Source organism: Amphibalanus amphitrite, unplaced genomic scaffold (genome assembly GCF_019059575.1).
Source record: "Amphibalanus amphitrite isolate SeventyFive unplaced genomic scaffold, NRLGWU_Aamphi_draft 000457F_arrow, whole genome shotgun sequence".
Classification (NCBI taxonomy): domain Eukaryota; kingdom Metazoa; phylum Arthropoda; class Thecostraca; order Balanomorpha; family Balanidae; genus Amphibalanus; species Amphibalanus amphitrite.
The window spans coordinates 464,211-475,490 of NW_024881951.1; the positions used below are offsets into that span (position 1 = coordinate 464,211).

Below are 11,280 nucleotides of genomic sequence, written 5' to 3' on the forward strand. Positions count from 1 at the left end.
CTCTCTCTCTCTCTCTCTCTTTCTCTCTCATCCCTCTCTCCCTCGCGGGACCCCTCGAACCCCTCACCTCTCCCCTAAGCCTCCCAGCGGGTCAATGAGCGACTTAACCCTCACCGACCCAGCCCCCGCGCTGTGGGAGAGGGGGGACGCCGAGGGCAGGGGAGGGGAGCTCCGAGGGGGGGGGGGGGTGGAAGTGAGCGGCTGGTCAGATGACACTCTGTCGCCGGCGGCGGTGGCGGACGGAGGGACCTGCCGGAGGGAACGTAGGAGGGACGGTACGAGGGCAGCGGAGTCATCGGAGTCAGCGGAGTCAGCGGAGTCATCGGAGTCAGCGGAGGGCAGCGGAGGAAGTCCTGAGACACCCGAGGAAGCGGAGAGACAACGGGAGACATTGAGACAGCCAGAGATTGAGACACAGTTGGAGGTCATTGAGAGACTGCGAGGCATCAAGGAGAGACATTTCGAGAGAGCGAGAAAAAGCTGAAGCTATATACGGCTACGAGAAAAGCTATCTTCTCGAGGTAAGTTTTCTTACGTTGTAATGTGTAACGAATATGAGCAATCAGCCAGTTTCTCACAGTTCTAGTGATTGCATAACTAAGACGACGATAGAACAATATGCTATGAGCGATGCAGCGTAAAACGCTTTTCAAAAGTCACGTTTTCAAAAAGAAACCTTATTTTTTCGTAGTTGAAAAGTTGACAGATCTCAAACCAGTGTCATTTTCCTTTGCTTGATGTTCGATCGCAATTGTTTAAAAATTTCAAGACCTAAGTCGTGTAAATTGTATTATTTCTTACACAATTAGCTACAGGGAAGCGAGACAGTACACAAATCTCCCCTTCTGCGCATGTTTGCGCTTAAAACCGTGCTCATGTATCGTACGATGTGCTCAAGCAAGCCAGCAATTATTCTTTTCTGCTTCGCACTAACACTATCAGTTAAGTTCAGCTCAATTCAGTTCATTTTATTGAGTATCAACAGCAAAACAAATAGAAGTTTAATGATGAATACACAAAAGATAAACTAAATCAAAGCGCCTCTCCAAAATGAAAACAAAGCTGTCGGTTATCACGAAACTGGGGTCGGCCTGTACCGACCCCGCCAGCAGCCCGCCGAGCAGCCCCCTGGACCGGTAGGGCTTTTGGACGCCGAGCAGTCCCATACCGGTCTGATGTCTTCATTGTCTAATTAAATATCAGCATAATACGACGCTCTATGTGGATTAACTGGTGACAATTGTTTGATTGATGGTCTAGGGGACGCTAAAGGCGGCTTCTCTTTCAGGGGATTTCAGAGTGAGTGAAAGTGAGCGAATGAGTGAGAGAGTGAGAGAGAGAGAGAGAGAGAGAGAGAGAGAGAGAGAGAGAGAGAGAGAGAGAGAGAGAGAGAGAGAAAGAGAGAAAGAGGTGCGAAGTAAAGACATGACAAAGTACAAACGGAAAAGAAAAGCTTTGGATGTTCTGCTTGGCTTATGACTTAGGCTCGTCACTTACTTTGGCTTAAATTGCACTAAACTAAACTAAGCTCGTTTTTACCATATGGTTAGAATTGTTAGCTCATTAGCCACAAATGAAGAAGCATAGCTTTTATATTTTGAATAAGTCTTGCAACTGGCGTTAATCAGGAAAAGTGGTTTTAGGTACTGGAAGGTTTAGGTATATGATTACAAAGGGTTTCAAATTTCCAAAAACTTATTGTAATTCGCTTCTATATGGTTTACTATGCAGTCTAAAACAAATTTATATTATTCTTAAAATTTAGAAAAATGTCCGAACGATTGTATATTTGGTTGTGGCCCGTAGCCCCGCTAAGCAGCGCCCAGCTACTTTAAATATTAAAAGTTGCTAAGCTTATCAAGTGATGAAAACGGCGACATTTTGACCATTTTAGGCGCTGCGAGAGGAGCAAATGTCTCAGATGCCTCCATTTAGACCCGCCAGTGTGTGTGAAATAGAAAGTGTAAGGGCACCTCATCTAAAACTGCAACCAAGGCCGTGTATACTGCAACCCTTCCCACCGTTACACGAATCCGACTTCCCTGTACCCAGAATTCAGCCATTCTAAAACAGCGCGTTCTGTATTCTGAACTTTTGTTCCTGGCCTTCTGTATCATATTTTGCATAAGTGGGCAATAGCCAGTTGGATTCGTGCTTTCGTCTGTCTCTTATTACACTATAACACGCGCCTAAACCGCCCATTTGACCGCCATTACGGGAATCTTTTTCGTCGTTGAGCTGCGGAAACAAAAAGAGACCAAAATCCGTACGCTCTAAAAGCGATGCCAGATCAGAGTTGTAGACTTGCAAAAAGGCCGAAATCTGCCTTCTTTGAAGGGATGCTAGACTGCCATCGTTGAATTACAAAAAGGCAAAAATCCACATACACTAAAAGCGATATAAGGCGATTGCATAAGGCTAGGCTTGAAAAGGGGAGTCGGATAAAACTACTATGAAGAACGAGCCAGCGCACTGTAAAGGAAAATTAGTATAAAAGCAATCGTATGCTTGGTGGAATGGTTTGGAAGATAATGCCAACTTTTGGGGCAGCACTTCCATTGATTGCTTCAATACTTCATCAAATTTCCTTGCATCACATTCTGTATAAGCTTCACATCAACATGATGATTCCGCATTGTATACTTCCAGACATGTTTGTTTTCAATTGAAATTCAAAGTTGTCTTCGAGGATGTATTATACAGGATGATATAATTTCATAATAATCTGTCAGCGATCGCTGCCGTAGTACATGCAAAGTAAAGGTTTGGCTACACTATCCGTTTTCTGCGTGCTATTTTAGTGGTTTGCGTGTTTTGTGTTAATATCGTTCTAGAAAAATATAAATAGTATAACTTTCACATTATTAACCCACGAGCCGCCTGGGGGGCATAAAGTTGCCCCCCTTTACGTTTTGTAAAATATCTCCGAAACCTGATGAGCTACGAAGGTGAAACTTGGCATAGCTTCAAATGAATACCTAGGCAATGTTTGAAGAAAGTTTGGTGATTGTAGCACCTAAGATGACGTCACAGTGACGTCATAAAGGTTTGTTGTTTTCCGATATGGACCGTTTCTGATGACGCTGAGCATGAAACTCAACTGTAAATGAACTAGACAGCACCTGCTGTCATCCTAAAACATCTAACTACACTTCCATCTAGTTTCTGACCAATAATCGACCCTTTATATTCGGTTCCATATATCTGATGTATCGTGAGGAATATGAGAGTCGCAAATCTATAATTTCACTTATGACGTCACTGTGACGTCATTTCAAATGGAATCGACACCAAATTTGGACACAACCTCGGCTAGGTATTCAGGAAGATGTGTGCAAAGTTTTGCTTCTCTATCTCTTCGCGTTGCGACGATATCGTCGCAGAAGTAAAGGGGGGGCAACTATATGCCCCCCCCCCCCCAGCGGCCGGCGGGTGGCGCGGAGGCCCAGCGGCCGCCGGGTTAACACACACAAGTTATTATAACTCTTATATTAACTAACTAAAATTAATGTAAAAAACATCACAAAAAGTAATATCGTTGTTTTCTACAATGTTTTGTAGTCTTGTTCTTTTTCTGTAGAACGACATTACACAAAAACCGCAAACCCGCAAAAAAAAACGCACAGAGAAAACGCATAGTGTAGCGAGGCCTTTATCCCACCGGTAGGGTCGTCAGCCTGTGGTCCTGCCTCTGTACCCGACAGGTAGACTGTACCGCAACACACTGAAGTACTACGGCACAGTCTACCCACTCTAACGCACACTTTCGTCCAGGCACCACGAAACTAGCCCCAGACGGGAGAGTGGTATTACTGAAAACGACACGAGAAAAGAGATAAAAAAATGAAATGCGTGTAAAATCATAATGGCAGGTAAGGAATCGACAAGAAGAGAGAGAGAGAGAGAGAGAGAGAGAGAGAGAGAGAGAGAGAGAGAGAGAGAGAGAGAGAGAGAGAGAGAGAGAGAGAGAGAGAGAGACAGAGAGACAGAGACAGAGACAGAGACAGAGACAGAGAGACAGAGAGAGAGTCCAGATATCCCAACCTGTCTAACCGTAGACAATCCGAGCTTGTCGCGGCACACCACGTGACCGCGTCACATATCCCAACCTGTCTAGCCGTAGACAATCCGAGCCTGTCGTGGCACACCACGTGACCGGCGAGGTCATTACACCCCGTCGGCACTTGAAGGTATTCATGTCCGTTTGGGGGTGAGTCCGATACATTCATCGGATCACACAGGACAGAGGGGAAGAGTGGTAGAGAGAGGGGTGGGGAGAGAGGTGTGTGGTCGTTTGTGGTCAGTGTAGGGGAGGGACGGGAGGGGGATAGGTGGGTGCTTCTTATGCTAGATAGAAGGGAGGCTGGTAAGAGAGAGAGAGAGAGAGAGAGAGAGAGAGAGAGAGAGAGAGAGAGAGAGAGAGAGAAGTGAGAGAAAGAGAGAAGAGAGAGAGAGAGAGGAGCAGGAGAGAGTTCCATAGTGGTAGTGAAAGAGAAAGACAGACAGACAGACAGACAGACAGACAGACAGACAGACAGACAGACAGACAGACAGACAGACAAACATGACGCACAACCAGCTGTGACGTAACTCAATAAGCCTATCATTATTTATTCTGACTTTGTTCGAGAGACAGTACCTACATACCTACTAATCGAACCCATACAATGCCATCAGAAAATGGTAAATGATCTTGTGATGCCTAGCCGGTTGCCAAATATTCTCGAGACATTTAGGAAAATGGGGTGATTTTGTGTCTTTTTTTGCGTTTTTTTTTCCCTCTCTATTTCTCGTAGAACAATGACCGACTACCTTCCCCACACACTTACACACGCATTACCTACTATTTCTCAAACAAAAATCGAGTCAAAAATATTGAAATCAAATAAAGGCTGCACATTACAGTGAACTGCGAGTACAGCATCGATCAGATGTTCCCATAGGTATCCGTCATCATTTCGCAATATCATTTCTCCCCGCTATTACCCTCCCCTACCATCTCCCCAAAAATAACCTCCTCTTTTTCTTTGTTTCAGATCTCTCTCAACTAAAAACCGACAGCGCGCGCCAACAGCAAAACGAAGCTCGCGCCACTGTTAATCCTGCGCCTCTTTGGCAAAGATAGCAAGCTTCGTCCCGGATTAACTCGCTACCACGCTATATCGTCCCAGTTGGCAAGCTTTTCTGGCGCGGCTCCATTTCCAGCTATTCGGAGTGTCATTTGGAATTTGATAACGAGTGGCGGGGGAGGAGCAGAACGGGCAGAGGGGAGTGATGTGGAGGTACTGAAAGGAGAGAGGTGGGGAGAGAGAAAAGCGGAACAGTGATCAGGTGGAGCTCAGGTGTGGAGGAAAACGAAGAGGAGAAAGGGAGGGAAAAAGAAGACGAGAGACAAATAGAAAACGAGCAAAGAAGAGGCAAGACAAAGAAAGGACAAAGCAGAGCCGAACTGAACAAACGTTGGTGGGTTGAGTCTGGTAGTGAGAATCGCAGAGAGACTCAGAGAGAAGAAAACAAAAACAACTCACGGAGAGGAGGCAAACGACGGGTTCTCAGCTATCAGCGTGGTTTTTAAAATCTCCCCGCGCCTGGCATCGCATCAGAAAGAAACGCCAAGAAGTTCAGGCTGCCCTCGGTTCGGCAAGATGTCCTCCTAGCATCGGGTTCCCTCCCATGCTAAACACTCACTAATCTAACTTCTTTCGCCTCTCTTTCTCCCACCTTTCCCTAGCTTTCCTCTTCTACACTCTCCCCTTCACCTTTTATCTTTTCTCTATCTTACCCTTATCTATTTATCATCTTTTCAAGCCGTCTTCCTCCCTTGTATCTAAATCATATCTGGTGATTTTGTGAAGTCATACTTCGTTTACCGCTCTCTTCCTACCTATCCTCTACGTTTCTCTTTCTCTCTCTTCCTTCCCTCTCTCTCTCTCTCTCTCTCTCTCTCTCTCTCTCTCTCTCTCTCTCTCTCTCTCTCATTCCTCTCACTCTCTCTCCCCTTTCCCTCTCCCGCTTTCTCTCCCTTAACCCTCTCTCTCTCTTCCTTTAACCGTCTCTCTCTCTCTCTCTCTCTCACCTCTCCCTCTCACCCGTTCCCACGATGGCACGCGTGGCTCGTTCTTCTCACGGTGGTTCTCACGGCACCGGCTCCAGCGCCCGCCGTCGAGCACCCCCCACTCAGCAGTCCCAATGACCAAATAACCGAGCCCGGCCCGCAGTCAAACTCATGTCTTTTCTGCTACATTTTAGCGATTATGTCCTCGGCGGAAGTTCGCCGACGGATGATAGTGTGGATAAACTGCATCGGAAGTACACCATACTGGTGAGTACAGCGTGGAAACACCTAGTGTGGGGGTTATTGTACACTGTGTTAAGTGTAAACAATGGTAGCTACACCATACACCGCAGATTGTCGCACTACACCAACATTACACCATACTGGTGAGTATAGCGTGGAAACACCTAGTGTGGGGGTTATTGTACCTGTGTTAGAGTGTAAACAATGGTAGCTACACCAGGCACCACAGCTTATATCACACTACACCAAAATCACGCCATACTGGCAAATACAAGGACACCTTGTGTGAGGGTCATTGTACGCTGTGTTAGAGTGTAAACATTGTAATAATATGGCAGCTACGCTATACACTGCAGTTTGTGTTACAGTACACCGCAAGTACACCACAGTGGAGAGTAGAACGCAAAGACACCTTGTCTGTGGGTTATTGTACGCTGTGTTTGAGTGACAGTGCTTAAATTGTGTAATTTTTGTAATGTGTATACAATACTGGTGAGAAATCCAGACAAGGTTATTTTCAATCTGTCGTCCAAAGTCATTTCTTCCAGAATTAAGTTTCTCTTAGCCTTTGGCCTTGAGTTTAAGCTCCATGTATGGAAGCTCAACTTCTACAACTACTTCCTCTGCTTCGAGAAGTTGATTCGTTCGATTTCATCTCTTCATTTACCACCCCGGTACTCGTTTCTAGACGTGAAACAGCGGATTCGTACGATCGCCTACAACTACTATCATAGATTCAAACCTTCTAAGGTATTTTCGGCAGTGTTTTCCAAAAAAGACATATAGAGAGTATGCTTGACAATTTCATCCGAAGATATTGAATAATCACTATATGACCAAACCACCAAATGAAAATCACTCAAGTCCCAATGGACATAGAGTTAATTGAGAATCTGCTGAATTGTGGGCAGTATCTCTTCATTTTCTGCTACCTTGAAATTAGGCCTGCTCTAATTGAGCAATGCCGAAACGGAGTTTCCCAATAAATCATGTGGTGAGCGTTTGCAAACTTTTACAAGGAAGAGCCTCTGTGTGTGAGGTTGTCTTGTAATTCTACAGCTCTACTGGTATTAACTGAGCGTGCAGAATGATACATGGTACGTACATGTGCCAGGAAAATCACGTAACATTTGTCGCTCTGAATTAACCCGCGCCCGGCTGGGGGTCCTGGATTTCCACGCTCTGCTGGGGGGGGGGTGTTTGAACACCCCCCCCTTGTAACTCGGCTCCTGGGCCACGTAGCGATACGCGGAAGGCGGCGTTCGAAAGAGCGTCAAAAATAATGACGAAATCACTTCGGTCAATTTTTTGGTCAGGTCAAAGGTCAGGTCACCAGAGGTCATTGAAGGCAAAATTTCGCCGATTTCCAGGTCGAATGTCGAAAATTTCCAAGAAGCCAATGCATAACTCGAGAACCAATAGAGTTACAGCGCCGCGGAAAAGAGCATTCGATAGCCCTATTAGAGCCCTTTCTGAGTAATTCTCTCAGATTTGACCGAACGTCAACGGTTTTGCCTGCAGGGGGCAAAAATTGCAAAAATAGCCGATTTTTTCGGAAACAGTTTTTCTGCAATAACTTTTGACTCAAGCCTTGTACGAGCTTACTTTTACCGGCATTGTGTTCCTCTCGTCAAGACGCATCGAATGAACTATAAGTTGACCTTGAAAGGTCAACTTGAAAAATTTGACCTCAGGTCAAGGTCATGACCTGACCGGAAAGGGTCATGTTGCATATCAGTCGATCCGTATCGTCAAGCTGAACACATCTAAGGCGTTTTCATCGCTCTAGCATGCCTCTATCAAAAGTTATTCGCGAAAAACTGTTAGATACCATTCGTGACCTAAGATGACCTCAGGGCATAAACAAGGGTCACTGCCACCATTTTCATGTTCAGTGTGTCTGAACCACTTGTAATTCGGTGTTTGGGAGTGTTTATAATGTCTTTTGTCCAAAAGAGGCGCATTTCAATTTTCTCCCATTGACTTATAATGGGGAGGTCGCAAAATTGACCTGACCTTAGGTCATCGATATCAAAATTCTGAGATATACATTTTGTACATGCTATTGCTCTTAGCAATCGCTGAAAGTTTCAAAGCGATCGGTCACTCGGTGTAGCTATGACAGACATTGAAACTTTTTATGAGGTGAGGTCACTTCAAGTGACCTGGTGACCTGACCTTGAATGACCTTGGTCTGAAATTTTCACAACATGTGTAGAATTGATGTACGATAAGGTGTATCAAAAACGGCGGCGCTCCGCGCCGCCGTTTTTGAGATATTCGCGAAAAACCACAAGGGGGGTGTTCAAACAGTAATCGCCACGCACTTTCAGAATGTGGATCGCTCATGATTGTTCAATACAAACACCCCCCCCCCCCCCAGCAGGGCGCGGGTTAATTAATTAGGTAACATCTGTTTATGATAGATAATTTCATTAGCAATAAGCAATTAAAACGTTTCTATCACTTGCTGAGGTCATTTTTGTAGTGTAGTAGAAAAGGTAAAACAATACCTAACCCAAAACAGATCACTGGTTGCAACATGTGTTTAGCACCATGAAAATTCTAAAGAGCTCCTTAATTTGCACTTTGATACCTACACATTTGAAATATTTATTACTTTATAAATTTATGAAGAATTATGGACATTTCCTTCGAACAAATAAAATAAAATAAAATACAAAAGGGATACTGAATACGGTGAGTTTTTGGCTACAAGCTTTGTAAAAAAAAGAAGTTGTTGGTTTGACGAGGCTTGAAGGATAAAGCTGACCGTATGATATTCATTTTGGCTTTGCTTTTACTTTTTACAGGAAAAGGTCAAGTGATTTTCCACATGCTTATACATACTCGCTATGTTCCTCGCAAAAGCACTAAACACCATTAACCTATTACTTTCATACACGTTTATACACTCTTCATTTACGGTACGAGGAAATAACGCTCGTGCAGTATGCACCTAAACTGTCAACTTTTTCAATGCCTGTGTCTCCTTTACCTCGCGATTTTCTCCGAAAATATCTCGCACGTGTCATCAGTATTCGTGTCCGCTACTCCAAACGGACAATTCGGCACCGGCTCATCGTTATGACGATCCTCCATCTAGCGGATATCTCACTAAACCCTCCCCAGGCGACTACAAAGTCTGCAATATTGCTGGCATATGGCGCTGCATTGAAAGTTGGGTTCTGTAATACAGCACCAAACGAGCGTATTTCAAGCTTGCTTCAATGAGAGTACGTACATATGTGTGCCAAGGGCCCAATCTTATAAAATGCCGTACTATTCTATTCACGGCATTTGGTAACATTGACAGTGATACCTACCAGTGTCAACACAAGTTTATCCGAGTCGACAAAATGATTCTTTGGACTGTCAACATACGATGGACTGAAATGCGTGAAAGCCATTTTGTATTTGATAGCCTTTTTCTGCAGCTGAACTTCAGCCAGTGCTACCATATCCATTCCACGGCGTTTTTAAGATTTAGCCAAGAAGAGTTTTATATATTACGCCAGTAGTGGATTGTGAGCGTGGTCTATAGTGCCAAAAGACCGGCACAGGAAAGGGAAGTTGATGTGGGGTAACGTTGCCAGCTTATTTGGTTTTGAATGCAGGAGAATACGTTATTACTGGTGCGGTATGAAAGACATAGATGTCTTGGATGGGAGACAGGAAGTGGAGAGAGGAAGAGAGAGAGATGGAGAGAGAGAGAGGAGAGATAGAGAGAAAGAAAGAAAGATAGAGAGAGGGAGGGAAAGAGAGAGATAAAAATGCGTCTTGTTTTCTATAGGGTTTTAGGCTGTCTGTAGGACTAGGCGTAAACATGTTATGTTTTACGAGAAGAAGAATATGCTTTATTACTACAATGGTTTCCATTTATGATATAAAGCACGCAACATAGACGCATCACATTCGTTTTGCCTTGTCATCGCTTATAACTACAAACAATACGGAGCCATATCTACTGACTTTATGGCGCATTAACTATACATAATTCCACTTACTTATCTCTTATTCACTTCACTAGAGAACATCTGTCAGCCTCGTACCGTGTTATCAACAGCTGAATACGTCAATCTTTAGCAGTTGAACGCGCTTTAATTGCCCCCTGAAACTGCGAGTCAAGAACCTCGCGGATTCAGTAGCTTTAGCTGCTTAGTTCGGACTGATCTAGCATTCCAGGCAACAACATGTGAAATCTGGCAACTGTCTATATTGCTTACTAGTGATGTCAATTTCAGAAATTTTGGAAACCAATACCAAACCGATACCGACCAAACCCACTGAGAGTATACCAAAACCGAACCGATTTTCAGAAATAGGGGGAAAATACCGACTAGATACCGAAATCAGCGAATTATCAGACATGTGCTTCAAACTTTCTCAAGACATATGATTAGCCTTGAAAGGTATCTAATACTTTAAAAAAAGGGAACAAAAACAAATCAGGCAACCTCTTAACTATTTGCACTGCAAAAAAAACATTCATAACTGTATTTTGTAACTATTAATATTCAGGTCAGTTATTTAACTGGAATGTGGATTCAAGTCATCTGCATAAGGTGTTAGAACAATAACTTGTCCATGCCTGAACCAACAAACGTTCTTTCAATTCCAGTCATTCATTTCGAGTCCGGTCAAGACAGGGTTAAGTGTGTTATCGTGATCCAAAAGTGGTGACCCCATTGACAATGATGAGCTACACCTTGGGCTACACCATTAATGTAAACAAAACCCATGATACCTACAGTTCAACCGTTCAACCCAAGTAGCATGGTGATTGGTGACGATACTGACGCAGCCAATTTTTCTTCATAAACAAATGTTTAACACAACAAAACTTGATAAATGATTACTTACGAGGCACACTGATAGATAGCAGACACCACTGTAATGATATCGCGATGAAATCTAAGTAAAATGTCCATAATTTTACGGAAGCATTGACACACGTCACGTGTCATCTCTTCCATAGCCCT

At 44.0% G+C, this 11,280-nt stretch overlaps 1 long non-coding RNA gene across 1 annotated transcript; it reads left to right on the forward strand.

Annotated features, from left to right (window-relative positions):
* Nucleotides 1-250: 250 nt before the first annotated feature.
* LOC122391840 lies at nucleotides 251-5,372 on the forward strand. Its single transcript, XR_006258414.1, has 2 exons — nucleotides 251-521; nucleotides 5,037-5,372. It is a non-coding gene; the product is annotated as an uncharacterized LOC122391840 (long non-coding RNA).
* Nucleotides 5,373-11,280: the final 5,908 nt, after the last annotated feature.